General features: G+C 43.7%; 1 protein-coding gene across 1 annotated transcript in view; it reads right to left on the bottom strand.

The window, feature by feature from the left end:
* LOC119650668 (GTPase-activating protein CdGAPr) overlaps positions 1–23,745 on the bottom strand; it is a 280,038-nt gene that overhangs the window by 141,516 nt on the left and 114,777 nt on the right. The gene's annotated exons all lie outside the window — the stretch shown is intronic.

Genomic DNA, 23,745 nt, shown 5'->3' with positions numbered 1-23,745 from the left:
GAGAAGCATCGCCCTCTTTACATTGCCTTTCTGGATCTAGAGAAAGCGTTCGACCGTGTACCACACGAACTCATCTGGTATGCTTTACGACAACACTTCGTGCCAGAAGAACTCGTGCGCTGGGTTCAATTGCTCTACCACGATCCGAAAATAAAGTTCGAAGTATGGCGGCTGTATCAAAACCGCTACGTATCTCTGTGGGTGTTCATCAAAGAAGCGCCTTCTCACCACTCCTCTTTGTTCTTGTTATGCACACCGTCACACGGGATATCCAACGTCCAGCGCACTACACACTGCTTTATGCAGATGATGTTTTCCTAGCATCTGATAGCAAAAATGATCTCGAGCAACTTGTTCAAAAATAGAATGATCGCCTCATGCAACACGGTCTCAGATTGAATTTAAACAAAACTGAATTTTTGACAACCGATGCCTATGAAACAGGCACAATCACTGTCAGCGGTAGTGATCTGCCCAGAACTGAGCGATTTAAACACCTCGGGACAACGCAATCAGCCAATGGAGAACTGTGTTATGAAATTGCTTCACGCATTAACGCAACCTGGATGAAGTGGCGTTCCACAACTGGTGTTCTTTGTGATCGACGTATCAACGAACGTCTCAAATCTAAAATTTACCGCAATGTCGTCCGTCCAGTCGCTCTCTATGGTTCTGAGTGTTGAGGCCGACCATAAAAGACAATGAACGGCGTCTTGCGGTAATGGAGACGAAGATGCTACGTTGGACTAGTGGCGTCACACGTTTAGATCACATCCGAAATGAGGATATCCGCGATCGTTATGGGGTTGCACCGATTGTGAAAAAGTTGCGAGAGAGGCGTCTTCGATGGTATGGTCACGCAATTCGTGCAAACGAGAATTCACTTGCTAAGATTGGTCTGAACATCGAAGTCGATGGTAAACGATCAAAAGGCAGACCTAAGCAACGGTGGCTTGATACGCTGGATGGGGATTTGAAAGCCTCGAGATTGCACCCAGATCAGGCATTCGATAGAGCCAAATGGCGAAGCCGATCACGACGAGTCGACCCCGCTTGTGAACGGGACAAAGGCTGAAGAAAAAGAAGAAGAAGAATAAAATTGTTGCAAAGGGACACCTGAATATATAAAAATACCAGTCGTTTAATTCAAAGAAAAATATAGAATTCCAATTGGTCGCAGATTGCATACAAGTCTATATATAATAGTTCGCCCTATTCGGAGAATGCTCAATTTTCCCCGCAGATACAAGATATTTTTCCGATCTTCGAAACGTTTTAAAATGACAAAATGTTTGATTTCTGTGCTTCTGTGAAAGATTTTTGAATAGTGTAATTTTTCCTGCAATTAGCCCTCATTAAAATATTCATTTTATATAATGATTAAATGATGAAACAAAATGTTCATTATTGATTAAAAATAAACGGTGAAAACTTTCTCTCCGCTTGTTTTTGTACCGGTTCAGTAAATGAGTGTTATTACGCTAATTTTTGTTTCTACATTTTCAAAACAGGTGAAGTAGTGGATCATATCCACTTTTTGTGTACAGTAAAATTTAGAAACAACTGCAATTATGAACAATTCTTATAACCACCGACCATTTATCATGGGTATCTAAACGATGTAAGCCAAGATTATTCTCATTAAACCTTTCATTTTAAATGCCGGAAAAAGCCACTTTTGTGTATACAACACGTGCCTTGGTAGTACATGTGCCTTTGAATTGAAGGACTTTCTTTTGGGTAAAACTAGCGGCCTTCTTGTTCAGCATGGATTCTGATAAAATACTGCCTATGCCGATAAATGTACAGTTTCTTTTATAAAAACTATTTTCTGATAAACACAATCTATTATTACAATTTCTAAAAAAAACATGATTAAAGTTTATTGAAAGTGCAGAACACATTCCATCCAAAATGACCTAACAACACGCCAATTATACCTTGCAGGCCCTCTTTTCTTGATGTAGTAAATTTCAGCCCCGAATTATCGTAAACGCGTGCCAATGTTACTTTAGCTTACTGACCTCTATTCCGTTGCGAAGAGAACTTATCTGTGTTATTATATCATACTTAGTTCTATGTTACTCTGTTGTAGAAGGCTATCGCGGGCCTAAAACCAAGCCTATGTACACACATCTGCAGTAGGAAAAGATCTTAAAGAGTAAGAAGCGTTCGCTAACAACACATTCGTGAAGAAAAATGAATGTTTTGAACCCGCAACAATGAACCCAGTCATAAATCTTAAAGCAATCAAGTGAATAAAAAGCGCTTAATCACGAAAAATGGGTGAATATAGCACCAAGTTAAAGGCATAACGCAGAAAAATTTACGGAACTATGAGTACGTATGGCGGCATCGAATGAGGTCTTTGAAAATGTAGGAAGTTCTTGAAAGGTGTGAAATTGTGCAAAAGGGAGAAATTCCCGTTTCTGAAGTGATTATGTCCGAGTGCTTGAAAAGATACTTGACTATAATTGCATTTTCGAAAAGAGGCTATTCATGCTTGAGTATGGTTTCCCCTGTCTTCAGGCTTATTTGCTGACGGAACAATTTATCACTGTCTGTTCGGGCTGTGTTTATGTTGCATTTGACATTCTAGCATTTCTAAGACCTGAATTGATCATTATGCGGATCTTCGCTTTCGAATCCTTCACTTTACGAGTGCCATTATCATAGTTAATTAAGGGCCTATGCAGAAAGATTTACTATTAAAGAAGCAGCGAAGGTAACTTGCTGGGGACTGCAATCAAGGATCAATGCCAGCTAGGAAAAATCAAGATATCAAAGAGGATGTGGATTCGGAAAATCTAGAAAAAATTCTGTCTCCATGCCAAAAGCTCACAGAAAAGAGGAAAGCTAATGATCAGGTTGGTGAAAGATTTAGTCAACAATGAAGAGAAGCCTGCCGTGAGCAGCAGACTACTAGCTGACTATCCACCATTGCGCGAACCACGTCAAGCAGCGAATTCGTCACCCCGCGTGAGGATCCCGCAAATGAGCCAAAGCAGGATTCCGAAGCAAAAAATATGTGCCTTGAAGTCATTGATGAGGAGCAACAAAAAAACCCATTCAACTTCGTCTGTCGGCGGAAAAAATCAAAAATCAACCAGTGAATGTTAAAAGTGTAAGAGCGGCCCTACGCACTTCCAACGTTTCCAACAAATGTCAAAACTAAACCCGGCTTCGAAAAGTACTAATCAAGACCTTTCATTTGATACCCCACATGACTATCTTTGGTGAAAAAAAATTTACACCATCCTTTTGCACCCCTCTTAAATCCGACGCACAATGATGTAACTCACTACATGCGTGAGCATTCACAGTTCCCACCTTTCCACCATTTTGGTGCCAATCGTTATAACCGTTTCTACGAAAAATGCGTGTGACAGACAGACGGCTAGTACCAGGCGTCCAGCCTACAGGATCGCTTCAAGTATCCTATGTAAATGAGAGTCAGCCAGCTGAATCTAAGTCAAACCGCCCAGAACCCGCTAGCGTAGAAAGTGTATGAAAAGGACATCAATGTTGTTATTGTTTGCGAACAATACGAAAACCTGAAGGTTCTTGGGAACAGACATGAGTGGAAAGACTGCGATGTGGGCTTGTAATCACCAAGCCTTGCTACAAACAATGAAGCATTGCGAATACAACTTTGTGAGGGTTAATATCGATGACCTCTACATTTACAGCTGTTCTATCGCGCCAAGTATGACACTACCAGAGTATTGCAACATGAGAGAGAGATAGACTAGCGAAAGGCGCCAAAGATCGCAACCCCAAAATAATTGCTGTCGCAGGTGAAGAGAACGCTTGGACAATGGCGTGGGGAAGCCGAGAAACAAATGAAAGGGGAAGAATCTTACTCGACTTTTTTCCTTGCCTAAACGTCAATATGACCAATATCGGAATAGTGAACACTTTTAGGCGTGAAGAGCTAGGCTCCGTCGTGGATCTTACTTTCGTAAGTAATTCGCTGCTCAAGCGTCTCCAGTGGTTTGTTAGCAAAGAATATACACATAGCGACCACCAGGCGATAAATATTCCTATTGATAAGGGACCCAAAAAAAATCCTCACCTGAAGAAACCAGAAGCAGGTTGATCATCAAGAGCACTTTAAGAGGGTACATTTCTCGGGGTATTACAGTGGAACACCGAGTTTATTGGAACGAAGCATTGCAGCTACCCCCACAATAATACCGAGCAACCAAGACGTGCACACACTCGAAAGGGTAACCCTAACTACTGGTGGAACGCTGAAACAGAGAAGTGTCGTAAGGAATGCCTGAAGGCGGAGTCAAAGCCGAAGAAACACGCCAGAGTATGAACAAAACTATTATACTTTGAATATAAACAGGCACGCAAAAAGTTGCAGTGGACCACTACAAAAAGTAAAAATTATTGCTTCTATTTTTTTTTACACGCCAAAAGGTTTTGTAACGTAGAGGGTGCTAGGGGGAAGCTTGGAAGGTCTTTTTCTTTTAAATAGAAGTCAAAGATGTGGCCAATAATTCTATTTAAACAATAAATATCGAATGTGCCAATTTTAGCCTTGATTTACTTCCGAAAATAGACCTCATTTACACTCTTCTACACTGTACTCTGTAATGTACTTAACGGAAATAGGAGGATCAGACGATCATCCTAAGTGGCCGAACACGACCTAGAGGGAAGGGCTATCCTAGAAACCTAAAAAAAAATGGCGAAATTGACCGTCAAAATCCGCCCGCAAAGACCGAAGCTCCATCAAACTGCTCGGTTGACACGTTCTTGCACGCCCCTGTGCTAGCGAGGCTCCGGAATGTGAGGAGGATCAAACGATCTCCCTCTCGATCGCGGCGCTCGGGTCCAGAGACTCAAGGCTCTACGCGCGCGGTCGAGCCGTTTTTTCTATTTTCCAGTTTTAGCTCGCGTTATGGTTTTTTTTCGTTAGGTCCTCGCGAATTCCTTCGTTTTTTTGTCTATTTTTAAATCCGGTGCGGACCCACGCATCGATATAGACACGTTAATTTTGTATTAATGACATGTAAGGGACCAAAGCACTCAAAGGACCCCCCCCCCCTTACATTTCCGAGCCTGGCTAGCACAGAGGGAGGCAATAACGTGTAAACCAAGCACTTTGAACTTCAGTCATTTCCCCAACTTTTTAAGTTTTCTGGCATAGCTCTTCCCTTCTAGGTCCTTCTCGGTCACTCAGGAAGATCGTTTGATCCTCCTATTTCCCCTAAGTTCATTACAACTCCCCCTTTAAGTTTCCTTATGTTCAACCTTAGATTAAGTTAAGGTTTAAGGTTTTAATAGAATGTTGTTCCTTTGGGAAAAATGAATGTGATCCTGACATTTTATCAACTATTATACAATGAAAACTCGGATTATTCCCGAACACCTACCTAAAGCCTCAATGGTATTTCCGAAGCTTTTAGAGCTTGTCGGAATCCCTTACAAATTCGTCAAAGTTTCTCAATTATTTTATAGTTTATCTCGTAATGATTCCTTCGCAGTATTATTGGACTATATGGACTACTAGTTTTCGCTTTTTAATGATGATTTTTGGAGCTAATATCTATAGTTCAGGGATAAACTTGGGTGGTTCCTATATGAACAAAGCTAATAATCAAATGTAAGGCCACTTGCAGAAATATTGACTGAAATCAAAATCATGGAGACCCTTAGGGTATATATAATATTATAATACGTTCAAGGTTCTGAAACGTTTTGTGTTGGTTATCTACAGAAAGTCTTGTGAAAGCGCAACTATAATACCTCAATGTCACTGGCCCCAAGGCAGTTTTTTCAAATATGACAGGAGTGCATCCAGTATCTAATATCAATGAAACAATGCATAGCATCCAATTTAACAGCTCGTGAACAAGCCCAAGTCCAAAAAAGAATTCTATTTACCTCTTCATTGTTTCAGTTAACTCTTAGGCAATATCTCCCAAATACCCTAAATGAATAAAAAAAAATATTGCCCGAAGCGTTTATTTATTAATAAAGACATCATAGATGAAATTCCAAGGGCATTTTATAGATCACAATCACTTATTCATACATGCAATCTCTCTACGAGGTCACTAATGATTACAAATGATCGCTCAACTCTTTAGCCAACATCTACAGATCGCTGGACCGGCGACTATAAGAAAAACCATCTGGACCTGAGTATCTATATGTGCAAGGTATTAGTTAAACCATAGCCGGGAGTATTAAAAGAAAACAGATTAAGATTGAATGTTTTTCCTAAGCAATTTTTATTAGCTTCATCCTCTTTTGACCGCTTGGACCGCTTTATTGGGCCCGGCAGGCATTCATGAAACAATAAATTGATTCATAGCAGAGATAGATTGATATGGTCGATAATTGTTATGAAAACTGTTAGGTTAACACTATGAAGTTAGTACAGGATCTTGGTTTAGATTGCGTTGAACAAGCTTCATAGAAGTAGAGTATCTGAAAGTTATCTGGTCTCCGCAATTTAAGTCGCCTGGTTGGTGGTAATCTATCATATGTTAACTCAGAGTTTCTCCAGCTCTTTCATCCAAGCCTAAAATGATTCTTAATAAAACACCTTCTAGTGTCATTCACTTTACATCTTTATAACAATATATTGTGCTAGAAATAATTTTTATTGACAATGCGATCTGGTTCAAGCCAGCCATTCCATAATGAGACATTTCTCCAAGTATTTATGCTTTGGTTTCTTGGCAAGGAGAAAGCGTCACGAATTGCAATTTGTTTCGAAGATTTTCTTCGTTGATTTCTTGGCAGCCGATCATAGATTGTCATTCCTCCAGAAGTCATCCATTTGCGCCCGCGAAGAACTCGAGACATCATCATTTCACGATTATTCATCACAGCATGATCAACATTGACCATCACTTGGCAGATTGGATACATCTGGGACAAGATATTTTAATTCAATCTTGTCTCAACTTTTTTTAATGACTTTAGGCCTATCTAGACTGTAAAGCTTACAAAAATTTATTTAATTAACCAAAATAGGTGCCAGTCGATTCAAAACACGTCTCCCAACGAAATACAAGAGCATGTATGCCAGTTTCGTAGAAGTCCAATTTTCAGGGGTTGATAAACTCGTCCAAGGCAATTTTGATGACCTCTTCATACCTCAATTGTTATTCCGCCAAAAAATGATCCAAATGCTTAAAAAAATGGTAGTCGGTTGGCAAAAGGTCCGGTGAATATGGTGGATGAGGCAGAGTCTTATACTACAATTCGTTCAACTTTTGAACCGTTGTTCTGGATTCATGAGGTCGTGCATTTCCGTGAAGGAGTATCACATCATCTCTCTTGACTAATCTCGGCACAGTATTTCTGTGCATTTATCGTTTCTCCAGGTGCCAAGAAAGAATAGTGGATAACTCCAGCTGTAGACCACTAAACAGTCACCATTACCTTCTTCGGATGGAGGCTCGGTTTCGACATATGCTTCGGTGGCTCATCAGCATCTGGCCATTCTGCTGATCGGCGACGATTGTCATATAATATCCACTTTTCATTACATGTCACTTTCCAATTAACCCGTTGGGGAGTTCCGCCCCCACGTACTCGAGGAGGGCGATCAGACCCGAGTCTGCAAGGGATTCATCTGAATTGGCTTCGGCCACGAAGCCTCACCGGAGGTTATCTGGTACCATGGGAACCGGGTTGGCCCTCTGAGAGCACATGCTCCTGGAGGATGTGTTCTCGGCCCGGTTATTTGCGGTTGGCCCCCTAGTGGGAGTTTCATGGTGGTTGTGGTTATGCCTACATCGTGGGCAGAGCTCCTCGGCGCTCAAGCGTGGAGTTGCGCTGTACAACTCGGGTGCCGTACCCCTAAGTTGCGGCAGAGGTGTTAGATAGGCCTCGCATCCACTGGTATGAATGCTGAGCCTGCACTCAGTATAAACCAGGACCGCTGTGCTTGCATGGCGGGGCTCTGATTGTGGTCCCAAAATCAATCCGTGTCCGAAGAGGACCGTGGGATTATGCCTACACGGCAGGTACTTACGTTAAACCCCCAGGACTTTCATCACTTGTCACTATTCTGTACACAAAGGGATCCCTTCTGTCGCGGGGGAGTAAAGAACTGCAAATTCCCATTCGAAGCACCAGGTTTTGCTCCGTAAAGGCTTGCGGAACCCATTTGTCGAGCTTTTTCACCTTTCCAAATTGTTGCCGGAAGTGCCGGAAAACTGTTCAATAGTGTACGCCCAGTTTCTCTGCAATGTCTCTCACAGACTGACGTGTGTCGGATTTGACTAGCAAACGCAGTTCGTCGTTGTCAATCGATGGTCTTGGATGTCCACGTGGCTCACTTTGAAGGTTTACGTCACCTGACCGAAATTTTTCGAACCACCGCCGTGTGGTTCATTCGCTTACCGTATCAGCTCCAAATGCGCTGTTAATGTTCTTGATCGCCTCCGCTGCTTTATGACCGAGTTTGAATTCATACAGAAAAAGTATACGTTCTTGGCTCTTTTCCACCCTTTTTAAGGTTTTGTGTAAACACAAAACCTTATGTAAACACAAAACCTTATTAAAATCGGTTTACTGTCTGTCCCTCTGTCTGTCTGTCCGTTATACGCATTTTTCTAGGAGACGGATATAGCGATTAACACCAAATTTGGTGGAAAGGTGGAAACTGTGAACGCACGCACATACAGTAAGTTACATCCTCCTGCGTTAAATTTAAGGGAGGGGGGGGGGGGGGTCCCCATACATGCAAAAGGGTGGTGTAAATTTCTTTTTCACCAAACATAGTCATGTGGGGTATCAAATGGTCTCGGTTAGTACTTTCCGAAGCCGGTGACAGTTTTAACATTTGTTGAAAACGTGGGGAGTACGGGGGGTCGAAAGTGGCCATTTCTTTAACGAACCCATTCTCAGAAACTACTCAACCGAAAAATCTGAATAAAATCAAGACGCTGCCACTATACGGTGCCTAGGCTCTGAAATACCCCTCGTACCGATACCTGTTCAAATAAAGTTAATAATAGTGTGTTACTATAATTTTTAGTAATTGGTTACGAAACCACCCATCTTTTTTTGTATTGGACTCCCGATTCGGTACGTCGTCGGACTACCAACTAAACACCTTCCCATCGTCAGAGAGCTAGCCTGGAACCGTTTGTCACATTACTTCGGGCTAGTCCCCGAACTCTCTCGCCTTGCGAAACCTTCAAATCAGGGAATTGCTTTCACCAACGGGAGGGGAGAGGAGGAAGGGAACTGTCAGTTCAAGGAACCCCCTGCCATCCGGCTCCTCCACCGGTCGAGTTCTATCTTTTTATCAACGAGAAGGGCCCGAACGTAATGAGCAACACGGTTCCACCTGTCAGCAGTCCTCAGTATCTCTTCGACAATGTTGTCTGGAGAGAGATCCCCTGTCTTTAACTAGAGCTGTTGATGAACCCCATCCCACCTTCCACAAGAAAAAAAAGTGCGGTGGGCGTCGTCCTCCATTGCAAAACACACAATCCGGAGAACGCACCTTTCCAATCTTGTGCAGATAAGACTGAAAACTTCCGTGCCCACTTAAAAATTGGGTAGAGAAATAATGCTTCCGATTCAGGCACGCACTTAAGTTGCCGATGAGCCGCGCAGTCCATCTGCTTCATTTTGCCACGAGAGCTGCCACTCGTCTAGAGTGCGCTGCCGTTCTTCGCGAGCAACCACCTCCCTTGGCTCATCTCCCTTGCGCTTGTATATGGCCTGACGCTCCTTAGCAAGAAGGGCAACGGGGATCACTCCCGCGATCACCATCACGGCCGGTTCAGAGATAATGGGGTACGCAGACGCCACCCGCAAAGCTCCCCGTCTCTGTGCTTGCGCGAGGCGTTTACGATATACTTCCTTGTTAAGAGCGCCAGCCCATACCTCTGCGCCGTAGAGCAGGACAGACTGACGTAGGACCCCCAATGTTTGCCATTAGCCTACTTAACGCCGAAACTCCAGCCGCAGCCTTGTTCGCTGCTGCTTGGATTTGCTCAGAAAAGCTCATCTTTGAGTCAAGAGTCAACCCGAGGTACTTTACCGCCGATTTTGACTCGCCGAACGATATGGGACGCAGGGTCGGAATTCTCTTTTTAGTCAGGATGACTATTTCGGTTTTTTCCAGTGCAAGGTTGAAACCATGAGTAGTCATCCATCCGCTTACCCGTCGCATCAATATGCCGAGTCTGCTTTGCGCCTGTTCGACAATGCGTCTAGCAACAAGCGCTGCGACATCATCTGCATAGCCGACCAGGCGCGACTCCTCCGGCATGTCAAGTTTAAATAGACTGTCATAGGTAGCGTTCCAGAGGTCCGACCCTAGGATGGATCCCTGTGCTACCCCCGACGTGACCTCCATCCACCTTTGACCCTCTAGTGTTCCATAGAGCAGAGAGCGGTTCCTCAGATAGTCCCTCAATATCCGTAAGAGATAGTTCGGCACGTTGAAAGTATTGTCTAGTGTGCCTAGAATGTCTTTCCATCTTACGGAATTAAAGCCGTTTCTGACGTCAAGTGTTATGAGGAACACCACCCGTCGAGTTCGGCGGCTATGTGCCTCTGCTCGTCGAACGGCGTCCATGACTTGTATGACAGCATCAATTGTCGATCTCCCTGCTTTAAAACCAAACTGCCGGGGAGATAAATCTCCGGCAGCGCGTATCGCTTCAGCGAGTCTACTTCTGATGAGCTTTTCGAGCACTTTCCCAGCAGTGTCAAGCATACATAGTGGGCGGTATGAAGACGGCAATTCGGGGTCGCCTTTCCCTGGATCAGCGCAAGCTTCACAACCTACCAACGAGCAGGGAAAATGCCCTTTTTCAGGCAAGCGTTGAATGCGCCAAGCAGTAGGTCTGGCTGGTGTTGGAATACCAGTTTGTATACCTTTGCTGGAATACCATCTGGTCCTGGTGCCTTCTTGCTTTTCATGGAGAGGACTGCCTGTTCTAACTCTTTTATAGAGAAAAGTGGACAGTCCTCTGTGCTTTCCGCGCCGACGTCGTCATCCCATACGGGGTGCGCAGGGAAGAGTGCCCTTACAATGCGGTCCATCTGCTCGGCCTTAAGTGAACACCGTTTCCGCGAAACCATCCTCAAGTTCATTGTAGAACCACAGAATTTTGCAGCAATGTAGCGTATAGTATGGACCATCTTGCCGAGTTTGGTGGAAATCACACTACTACGGCCATTTCATATGCAACAACCTAATACAATTATAATTAGTATTACGAATGAGTAGGAAAGATTTACTTGATTGATCTGAAATCAGGACTGCTTCGGTGTTTCATTAGGTTTAAACAAAAGTCGCTTCTCCTTCCATTTTCTTCGGAGTCTTACATTCAATCTTGTACCGCATACCAATGGTCATTAAGGGAACAATCTTATGAGGACAAAATCTTTATCCACAGATATTCCATTATTTTACGTTGTACTCATAACTATTCACTTAGTTTTGAGCGGCTTATTGTCAACGTACAAGAATGGAGAAAGTCTTAATTGTTTAATCAATCGTTGTGGCATACCAAACGATTTCGCGTTGTCGCTTAACCGAGCATTAATCTATCTTATTTTTAAGACGACAGAATCTTTAAGTACGCCATGCAGCTGCTTGCATCATTCCCGGGACATTGATGTGAACTTAATTGATGTTTGCATCCGGATACTGCTGAACAGCCAACCTATTACAATTGGCTTTAAAGGTTGGTACCAGTAAAGCGTCATCAGCGGGTTAATGGTGATTTGAACAAGCAATAAATTCCTGACAAAGGCCGTTAAAGTTTATGCACAAGCAATGTATTGGTTTGATTCCAAGGTTTAGTCCGGCAGATATGCAGATGTGCTCGATTTGGAGCTCTTAATCTTGCTGAAAATGGTTTTCTATAAAATAACAAAGTCTTTGCAACGTAACCAATCAGTTGATGTGGAAATTTAGCAATATATTGGGCATCGAAATATTTTTGCAAATTTTGAACGTCCAGATTATGGGAAATTCAGATCTCATGTTATATAAAGTAAAAACCCAACACAATTAATTTCCTTCCAACTATCATAAATTGTAATACTGGGCTGGCAATGAAGGGATTGCGGCTATTAAATAAGGTTAGAGACACCTTTATATGTAGCGCGTTCAAGGGTGATCGATTTCTTATCCACCTTCTATAGCCTGAAGCGAACGCTCGCTTTGGTGATTGATCAGTCCAGCCTGAGTTCAAGTAGCCACGAAAACCAGAAACATCAAAAATGCCGCTCTAGAGACCCCAGGTTCTTCCACAAGGATTTTCGCCTGCCGACATGAGTTCAAATTTCTCCACTCGGCTATGTGAGGCCTTGCAATTTCACCCTTCAGAGTTGACTTTTCAGTGGATGGCCGGATTCCAAAAGCTGCTTCTGGCCCCACCATTGTGGATCCAGATCCTGGTCGAGCCGGGTAGATTTAGGATAACTTCAAGAGCCGCAGTCGGCGTAGTACTCATTGCTCTAGTAATACTGAGGCAACTAAGCCTCTGAATCTGCGTTAGCAGCTTCCTGCTGTTAGCAAAGTTAGGTCTCGGCCACCAGACGATGCCGACCAATATGTGGATTTTTCTCCACTCTAGCATGTGAAGGATCCAACTGATTAGCAGCGGTTCGATTCCATGCTGCCTTGCCGCACCTTCGATGTATTTTTTTCGGACATTGCCTTTTCAATTTTTGCCGTGAGTTTTTGGAGTGCTGTCTCCGTGGATTTGCCTTTCTGGTAGGCGTGTTGCCTAGTCAACCTGTGGGTGAACTAAAATGAGTGGCAACAACGACGACGACCCGGCCTGGGATTGATTTATGATTTGATAAACGATTCGGCTGACATCTATGGCATTCTGTGCCGTGGAAACAGCTGGCTTTCGGGTTAATGTTACAGCTGCCTAAGTCTCGATAATAACCTTGGCAGGGCTGCAAGTACGTTTAAACCTATGACTCCATTAACTTGGCAGTACAGGCTCAGTTGAGATAGACTCCTGACTAGCGCCTAACCCTGGCTCTGAACATAAAATCCCATAAGGATTTGTGCGAACCCACGCCTAACCTCGCTGCTGACCTCCCATAGACAACCATGGGGATCATTTAAGGCGACTGCATTTCCAAACGAAGATAGCGGCTTGCAACTGCAGCAACAACAGTGACGACAAACATGACGATACAACCGATCATAGCAGAAATTTGCGAAATGCGAAGTTAAGACGGTCGCCTACTGAAAAAATAGAAAGGCCGACTGTCCCAGCCCAGGAGAGACGCCTTGGAATTGGAGTTCGAAAAACGGGCCACGAGAAAGGATAGCAAACTCCGAGCTGCGTCACATCCTTTTGTCGGAAGAAAAGAATAACGAAATCTCCAATCAGGCGGAAATATCGTAAGTTATCTCTCCAGAGAAGATGGACCTCATCTGGAAGACAAGGGTAGAGGAAGAGAACCTATTCACGAAGTGCGGGGCGCTTCTACGGAAATTTACCATCGTGCAGTAAAATATCTCCATGGACACAGCAAGAATAATTCCGCCAAGCGATAACCAAGCGGACTAAGCAACATCGGGAAAAGGAGAAAATTCAGCAACAACAATCTAAATTGTATAGAGACAGCAGTGGCTCCGCTGCAACAAAGTCGAAGTCTACTACGACTGCAACAACAGCGCCAAAGAAAAAGAGAACGAGAAAACCACGGTCAGTGGCCATTCTCATCGAACCGAACGAAGGGAGGGAGGGAGATCTTTCGCGGAAGTTCTTCCAGAAGTCCGTAACAACTATAAACCGGAAGATGCTTGGATAGATTTCAAATCTATCCGGCGGACTTGAACCGACGATATACTTGTTGAGCTTAGGTCGAAAACCGATAAGAAGACTACATTCTGTGAGACAGTCTAGAGCATTTTATGCACGAAAGCAGTAGTTTCCAGCCTAGAACTCATGTGCACCCTTGAAATAAGGGATCTGGACTGTCTCACTAATACGGAAGTGGAGGAGGCGATAAAAAGGATTACTGAGATGTGGGCAATCTTAAGGTTGTCTGTCTGTCGACTCCAGAGGACAAAAATTGGCCATTTCATTGTTCCTGAGAAGACAACGAGCCAACTTCTTCATTGCGGGGAAGTAAAGATCGGGTAGATTATTTTCAGAATAAGGCGAAGGGCAGTTTTGCTAGGCATATGGACATATAACAGGGGTTTGCAAGGGGCAGGAGAGAAACACTTTGTGGTACAATTGTGGCGAACCCGGACACAAAGCTAAGACTGGTGAATCGGCAAAGTGCTGTATCCCTTGCAAGCACCGCGATCTGCAGAAAGAAGTTATAGCTCATATTCCCGATTCTAGGTGTTCCCAGGACTCCAAAGAAGAGTTACAGAAAGTTAAAAGTTAAGCATCTTGATAAACATCCTTCAAGCAAACATGCATAGGAGTGCAACTGCCTGCGAACTGATGGGGCAGATGATGAAAAAAAGAAGAGCTACCTTGTTGCTTCTCAGGGAACAGTATCGAAATAAGAGCTCGCTATAGTGGTATGCCGATATATCTGGCGCTGCTGCCATCTGGGTGAGAGACATGGTTAACATGCAAGCTCGGGCTCATGGTCGGGGAGACGGTTTCGTTTGGGCTTGATGTGCGCAAGTGACGTTTTTCAGCGTTTACATCAAACCGAACGAATCTATGCAAATTTCTCGGAATAGGCCCGCCTTCCTGGAGGACGAGATTAGAAACACGGAAGGGAGAACTCTAGCCGAAGGAAATTTTAACGCCGGAGCCCTTGAATGAGGTATGCTCAGTCAGATTCTCGAAGCATACCGATTCTGGGGATGGCTGCCAGGACAGGGTTTATTGCCCTAAATACTGACAGCATTTCGACATTCCGGCGACCTGGTTGCGTGGGAGGCACTGGAAGATTTCACGGCTAGCGATCATCAGTGTATTTCTTTCGAAGCGACAAATGACTATTCCGAATGTTCTGCCGTCCGGCAAACACCAACGGAACATTAGAAATATCGTAGCTCTCACAAGAGGAATGAATCAGCGACAAGACCTAGGCACATACAGAAGAGCCGCATTTGAATCGCTAATTCATTCAACAATGAGCTTTATCACAGCAATTTGTAATGCATCGGCTACCAAAACGAAACTGTGTCCCGGGGAATTACCCGTGTACTGATGGACGCCTGAAATTTGCAAAGCTACGAAGAAACTGCCTAAGACTTCGGCGGATTGCTCAGAGCGTAAGAGGCCAGGACGAGATGACGCTTAGATCCGCAGAGTATAAGCGAGAAAGGATAGGAAGGAAAAAGGAACAAAAAAGGTGGGAGCTAATCAACAAAGAGCCATGGGGCCTCGGGTATAACCTGGTTACCAAAATGCAACGAAGATGGAAGAAATTGTGCAGGGATTATTTCTTCCTATCCACTCCATCCGAACTGCCGCTGTCGATGAACTTGTGAACACTGACGAATGCCCACTCTTCACTGCAAAGGAACTAGAGGAGGCAGTCCTGTATGGTATTCCTCGCGAAGTGGTGAAGCTCGTATGTAAATACAAGCCGAATTTGCTACTCGATGCATTGAAGGCATATCTGACAGCGGGTGTTGAGGGACTATATAAAGGAGCGAACTCTACGAAACCCGTGTAGGACTGCGTCGAATGGAGGTGACAACGCGGGAGACTCAGGGATCTATCCTTGATCCGGACCTCTGGAATATCTTCTACGACTCGAAATGCTTGACGATTCACATCTGGTCGGGTACGCAGATGATACTGCGGCACTAGTTACCACGCGCATGGTTGGCCACGAAGTTGTTGTGCTGATCAAAGAGAGGGTTCCCACAGTCCTCCCTATTCAGATGGGTGAAACCATGATGTTGTCGAAGCCAGCGGTGAAAAACCTCGGCATCATGATAGACACGAAGATGGGCTTCTTCGAGCAGATTCGCAACACCGCAGACAAGGCTGCGGCTAGAATGTTTGCAATTTGCCGGCCGATGTCCAATGTCGGAGGTCCCTTATCCAACAGACGTCGCATGCTGAAGGGTGCCCTTCAGTCCGACCTCCTTTATGTTTCGGACACGCTTAGCGCAAGTACAAAGACGAGGAGCTCTGCGAGTTATACCCGCTTATCGTCTCGGAGCTTGTTGTAGTGGTGATCGCGGAACTTATTCCGATTGCTCTCCATGCTGCCGAGTGGGGGCTTATATACCTCAGAAAAAATGAGGGAAATAAAAAAGCTGCTCCTTGTGAAGAGGGAGCTCATACTCGCTGGGTATAGCAGCGATCCTGGGAAAGAGAATCGAGAGGTAGATGGACCACGCCTCTTAAAATAAACGTGCGGGATAGTTCCATCGAAAAAAATCGATGAGCTTGACTATAACCTAACCCAGTCGCTCTACGGACATGGGTATTTTCAATCTTACCGGTACACAATCGGAAAATTTCAGCCTTTATTGCAAATATGTCGATGATGCCTGTCACACATTTTTTTTCTGCAGAAGGTGGGAGCGTAATCGCCATCACCTTTCGATGGAAGGGCGCCTTAGGTCTCTGGACACCATAATTGAGGTGCTGCAGAGGCTGCAGACCAAGGACACGTGGAGCCTAGTGGAAGGTTACACTCAAGGCGTTCTTAAGGCTCAAAAAGGGAGATGAATGGAAGCGACGCCGGGGTAGCTGAGGCTTCTATACTGAATAGGCATGAGTTAATGTGCCAAACTGTTCCGGGTTAGAGTCTTAGACCCTCCAAGGGGGTGTTTAGCTGGTAGTCTGTCTGAGACAGAAGTCCGGCACTTTCACCTCCCTATTGTATGCGATGTCATCAATGTCTCCACTCTCAACATGTCTGGTACCAAATAGCAAAAACAATGAAATGAGAAATTCCGCACTTACCCCATTGCCAACCCAATATCTTAAACGATTTGTTTATCAACATAAGAATTAATTGTCTATCAACAGTATTCGCTACGCATGTACGCGAAAGGCACTTCAATTGACCTGTAAAACATCGAAAGAAAACAATGGCATGCTAAGAAATTGTTAAGCAAAAATAAACGAACATGTGGGCGAAGAAGATGGAAAGGCCTCGAGCGCTAATCCTTTGACAATATTCACTCATTCATCGATTTAGTCATAATATTTACGCAAAGACATCTGGCTACCATTTGTACACACAAAACTGTGAGAAGTTCAGTTGATTTTCTTATGAGTGAATGTTTAAAAATATTCCTGTAGACACCAATGAAGGAGGGACTTAAAACTTTCGTATTCAATCCCAAGACGGGAAATTTTTTTCCCATTAGAATAAGTACAAAAATTTGTTTTTTCATCTATGTTAATCTCATTTTTTGCATAAGCATCCATTCACTCATCTTTGATAATGTTATGCATAAACTTTTGAGAAGTAGAAGAGGATCATCAAATGGAGAAAAAAAAGTATTCCACGACGAGATGAACACTCGAGAAATGGGTCAATTTACCAGAAGTTCAACTTGGACTGCTACATTCGTGGCGTAAGTGTTACAGAATGTGAAATGGAAGCTCTATGGTTTGAGACTCTTAGAATTGAGTACATGATAAACTTCCAGACTATTACAGGCTTGAAGTTGAAAAATTTGAATAGAATATGGAAGAAGTGAAGTTGATATAAGGAAAATTTGCGGATATAAGCATAAATAGTCGCACATTTATGTGGACATGTGGCACATATTTCTAGACTTGAGCACTTGAACCGAGATAGAATCAATCAATAAACAGACATTTTATTCCAAGGGAGAGCACGCATTTCTATTCAGTTCATTTCGTCAAAGAGGTCTAAAGCAATTGACCTGGCCCTACAGGTTGGAGGTTCGGAGCACTGAGCTTACAACCCGTCATCCACCAAAAAACCAAACAACATGTACAGCGACAATATACACATCATCTGAAGGATCGAAACCACGGAGACGAATGAATGAAATGTGGAACTGTCAAAGACATACCCTAACAGGCCGGTAAGTACAACCTCAGGTTTCTAGCAGTCCCAAGCCCAGGTAAAGGAGGAGGGTTTGAGGCAACGTACTCTGTACTATCCTCAGTAAAACAAAAATACAATCCTGAGATCAGGGAAAGAGATAAATAGAGTATAGATGGAGATATTCTACTATGCTAAATCCTACCTGATCTTTCTTGGTGACAGGCCCCGCGACAGGCCGACCAAGAAAATGCATAGAATGTCGTTAAAAACATGATGATCGAATTGAGTCACAAGCCTCGGAGAAATGCTAGGTCGTCCACCTCAGTCGACGCGGCAGGACGGGCCCCGGTCTTATCGAGAAATGGGCAAGAGTTCTTGACGCATGGACGGCGTCAGGACGTAAGCAAGTTAGTCCACACACAACGAACAAAACAAATACGTGTTTGCGCGCTAAATGTTGGTACCCTAACTGGAAAGACCGAGGAACTCGCAAGAACCCTTCGGAAAAGGCGCATTGATATCTGCGCCCTGCAAGAAACCCGATGGTCTGGTGCCAAAAGCTGCAACATTGAACGCGAATGCGGTAAAAATGGCTACAAACTTCTCTATTTTGGTAACCCACACACTCAATATGGTGTTGGCATTGCCATCTCAGAGGGTTTCCGTGATGCCATTAAAGAAGTTGAACGATTTAATGATCGGCTGATGAAGCTCACCATTATATCAGCTGATCGCACTATTCACTTCTTCACCGCGTACGCGTCACAGACAGATCGACCTGATGCCGAGAAAGATGCCTTCTGGCAACTTCTCGATGAAAAGACTTGTCACGCGCCTGCTGACGATTATATAATCATTGCCGGCGACCTTAATGGTCATGTGGGTGAAAAGGCAGACGGTAACAGGTGCCATGGGGGAAAGGGGTTCGGAGCGTGCAATGAGGGTGGCGAGCGTATAATCGATTTTACGGGCACCCATGACCTTGTACTTATGGTTCATCAAACGATTGTCTCATCTCCCTACATTTTATAGTGGGAACAGAAAACGCAAATCGACTATATTCTCATAAGACGCCAACATTTTACCACTGTCACTGATTGCAAAGTTGTTCCCTATGAGACCATCGCCCCTCAACATCGGCCGTTGATTGCCGTCCTGCGAATTAAGCCACCGATAAAACAGCGTGAGGAACGCACTGGCCCGCCGCGCATTAAATGGTGGCGATTTCGTGAGTAGAAAGAAGAAACGGTCTCACTCATACGATTGCCAACCATTACGAATGTGAAAGAATCATGGAACCAAATGAAAGACACGATCCACAAAGCGGCCTCTGCAACCCTCGGTGTCACCAAGCCGAGTAAGCGGTACATCAACCGAGATACTTCGCTTTGGAATGATGATGTTGAAATGAAGGTCCGTGAAAAGAAACGCCTCTACCACAAATTTCTCCACGATAAAACGCCTGCTACTTGGCAAATTTATAAGAATGCCAACCGGAAAGCAAAGAAAGCGGTCGCTGTCACCCGAGCGAACCATTTCAAAAATCTTTACGATAAACTGGACACTCGGGATGGCGAGAGATCTGTATCGACTTGCTAAAAGCCGTAATGAACGCACACAGGATATCGAACACTTCTGTTGCGTTAACGACAAGAACGGTACTTTGCTTACTGATCGTCGAGCCGCGACGGATAGATGGCGAGAATACTTCGAGCCGATTTCAACTGAAGAATTTGCTCATCCTCCACTTCCACAATCATTGCCGATATTTGGAGCAGTTCCACCAGTCAGCGCAACTGAAGTCGAAGAGGCAATAAAACAAATGAAATCGGGGAAAGCAAGCAGGACCTGACGACATCGCATCTGAGCTCTGGAAAGCGAAGAGCTGGGACCCAACACTGTGGCTCAGTGAATTCTTTAACCGGGTTATTCAGGAAGGAAGAACACCATCTGAATGGCAAGAAAGTACCACTGTTCCAATATGGAAAAAGAAAGGTAGCCCAGCAGAATGTTTCATATTACCGTCCGATCCGGTTACTTTCCCATACCATGAAGATTTTTGAACGCATTCTTGACAACCGTATTCGCGAAATCGTTGAAATAACCGTGAATCAAGCCGGATTTGTCAAGAACTGCGGAACTACTGACACAATACACGCTGCGCGGTTACCCCTGGAGAAACACCGTGAAAATCATCGCCCTCTTTACATTGCATTTCTGGATCTAGAGAAAGCGTTTCACCGTGTACCACACGAACTCATCTGGTATGCTTTACAACAACACTTAGTGCCAGAAGAACTCGTGCGCTGGGTTTAATTGCTCTATCGCGATCCGAAAAGTAAAGTTCGAAGTATGGCGGGTGTATCAAAACCGCTTCGTGTCTCTGTTGGTGTTCATCAAGGAAGCGCCCTCCCACCACTCCTCTTTGTTCTTGTTATGGACACCGTCACACGAGATATCCAACGTCCAGCGCCCTACACACTGCTTTATGCAGATGACGTTTTCCTAGCATCTGATAGCAAAAATGATCTCGAGTAATTTGCCGAAAAATGGAAAGATCGCCTCATGCAACACGGTCTCAGATTGAATTTAAACAAAACTGAATTTTTGACAACCGATCCCCATGAAACAGGCACAATGACTGTCAGCGGCAGTGATCTGCCCAGAACTGAGCGATTTAAATACCTCGGGTCAACGCTATCTGCCAATGGAGAACTGCGTTATGAAATTGCTTCACGCATTAACGCAACCTGGATGAAGTGCCGTTCCACAACTGGTGTTCTTTGTGATCGACGTATCAACGAACGTTTCAAATCTAAAATTTACCGCAATGTCGTCCGTCCAGTCGCTCTCTATGGTTCTGAGTGTTGGCCAACCATAAAAGACAATGAACGGCGTCTTGCGGTAATGGAGACAAAGATGCTACGTTGGACTAGTGGTGTCACACGTTTAGATCACATCCGAAATGAGGATATCCGCGATCGTTATGGGGTTGCACCGATCGTGGAAAAGTTGCGAGAGAGGCGTCTTCGATGGTATAGTCACGCAATTCGTGCAAACGAGAATTCCCTTGCCAAGATTGGTCTGAACATCGAAATCGATGGTAAACGACCAAAAGATAGACCTAAACAACGGTGGCTTGATACGCTCAGCAAGAGCATAGTACCTATCCTATCCTATTAGCCACCATGCTCTCTACCAAGAACTTCGACGTTAAAATTATATATTTTACTATATATGTCACGACATTACATTGTAATTTCTTATCTGAAACCTGCACGATTACTAGTTGTTCCGCATTATTTCCACAACTCAACCAGTGAACTCTTATCAACAATAAACTTTCTATATTCTGCTCCGAGGACCATTGCTGCCTTACAATCTATCGTACCACGACATAAATGATGCGAATAATTTAATTCCAATAAGTACCCCATTTGTATTGGCAAATTAAGTAAACAGATACCGAGTAAATGCAGCAACTTTTCTGCTGTCCTCAAACGAGCCAAAGAACTGATAAATCGGGGACATATTTTCTATTCTATTCTAAGCCATCACTATAAGTTGTACAATCGCAAATGTCTTTACGATCCATCAGTTCCACTGCAATGGTAGCAATTGAAGCCTACGAGCTCATATTCAACAAAAGACTGAACAACTGAGTGCTATGGAGTGGAAGAAGACTCAGCTGGAGTCATTTTCTGGACAATGCACTTCCTCCTTTTCGCTAAACTTTATTATAATGCTACTCGGCCTAGCCATGTAGTCAGCAGAATTTCCTCGATGGAAACTAAGCCCATACTCTCTGTGGACACTTAGTCTACATATGAGATTATATTCTATTCTTTTTTCTATGATTTCATTCTTGTATTCATTATCATTTCCGTGTCCAAGTAGAGGAATTCTCTGGTAGACAGGGGCCCATTTGAATTCTAAAGAGTATCTGAGCGTACTGAGCCGGGCACAAGAAGATTAAATGATTCGAGAAATGACATTCTTTGCTGTTTTTTATTGCTTCAATATTAGGAAAGAATTAAGACCGTAGAATTTTAATGGTGGTATAAATACTGCTGTTAGTGAGCGTAATTTTATGGAGATCGTAAAGCAAGTGATGATAAGAAATGTTAAGTTTTCAAGTAAACGGAGAGCTTACATTAAAATGCTACGCAAATTTGTGTTCTTGTGATATAAACAAATAGATCTTTGAGGAATCTCATTATCCTGGCTCAATGAATGCTGAGAGTATGATGTAATATTGTGCTGCATTTCCTTTACTGCGTTTCGGGCCATTCTTAAATTATTTTGGAAGTAACACTTCCTTGGGGCAGTGCGATGGCCTGAGATAGTAGGGGTGTCATTTTCACTAACTCGACGTTGTGGCACGGGTTCGAATCTGGCTATAGTCATGGATGTTTGTGATAAGCACAATAGGCCTACTAAAGCCTGAGTGCTGAAAGTACGGTTCCCCCCTTAAAAAAAAAAACACTTCCGTGGACTTTTTCGGAAAAATATACAATCATAAATATCGCCGTCATGAAGCCAGCGAATGCGATGAACTGCAACGCTCGCTACTTACAAATGTGCATTAGATGCAACTTTGGGCAGGCCACCTTGCACAGCAAGCTTTCCATGACAAGAGCAATAAAGCGCGTTGGTGCATCAAGAGTTCTTTAAGGAGCTTTATTGTTTTTTTTTTATTTTGCCAGAGTAAGGAGAGGACCCTACAGACCACACCTCAATGTCACCTGGGTCAAACTGAAGTATATAAGGTTGTGATTAGCCACGAATTCCTCAACTCTCGATTGGGACATTCGAGTTTTCCGGCTTGACGTGCGTTTGAGGTGTTATTTTTTTTACATCAATTTTAACCTCGTCTCCATCATTAAACATGATTTTTCACGGTTACTTCACGGAATACTTCAATCAAATGAAATGCACTTAGATATTTCCGAACCTATGCAGTCGAAACGTGTTACTCTTTTCCAATTTTCAAATAACTCAGCCCCCGAATTTAATAATTCTGTCCTTTCTCAATGCAAAGTAATAAAAAAAAATGAAGTTTTGAAATAATGTTAATCCTTTGTGAAGCACAAAGTGGACCCTTCTGCCAAAGAAGACCATGATCTGCATTTGATGGGTATAGGAGGGCTTCATATCCTGAATGACGTTCGAAAAGACCAATGAAATCACATACAAGAGTGTAATTGATAAAACACAACGACAGCGCCGAGCAGCGAGTTGGCTAAGTCGTGAAAGTCACCATAAAAGAGGTCGAATGGGGGGCTGCCAAATACCTATCATTCGTCCTGAATCTTGAAACAATAATTTGTTCCCCCGTAATTGCCCTGGTCTGTCTTTATTTCGTAAGAATTCCTTAAAACTACTCTCTCTCTTTGCCAACTCCCTTTGAATCAATATCTTCCATACATATGTTCATCTTCGGGATCTTTTCGATTTAGGCTCGCACGCTCTATGCTAACACCCTCGCACTCTATTTACTTTGGATCTAAACCTTCAGTGCCTATTCTTTCCAGACAAACAGGCTACTCCTCTAATTCAAAAACCTTTATCCTCAGGGTGTACTTCTTCTGGACTACTCCCCCCGTGTTAATTCTTCCTAGATCAACTCTCCCTGAAGAACTTCCTACGGGAATATACATTTGGGCAGAACCTCTTCAGATCCAATGCACTCGGGACCTATTTGATCTGGCTCCACTCCATTTGTGGAAATTTTCTTTGGACCAGTTCTCTCCAGTCCTACAGGTTAAAACGCTACACCTTTATCGAAACGAGTCTTCAGGGTACATA

This window comes from Hermetia illucens, chromosome 3 (genome assembly GCF_905115235.1).
Source record: "Hermetia illucens chromosome 3, iHerIll2.2.curated.20191125, whole genome shotgun sequence".
NCBI classification, from domain to species: Eukaryota; Metazoa; Arthropoda; class Insecta; order Diptera; family Stratiomyidae; genus Hermetia; species Hermetia illucens.
The sequence above is the reverse complement of the archived record's forward strand: the minus strand, read 5'-3'. Positions and strand labels throughout refer to the sequence as shown.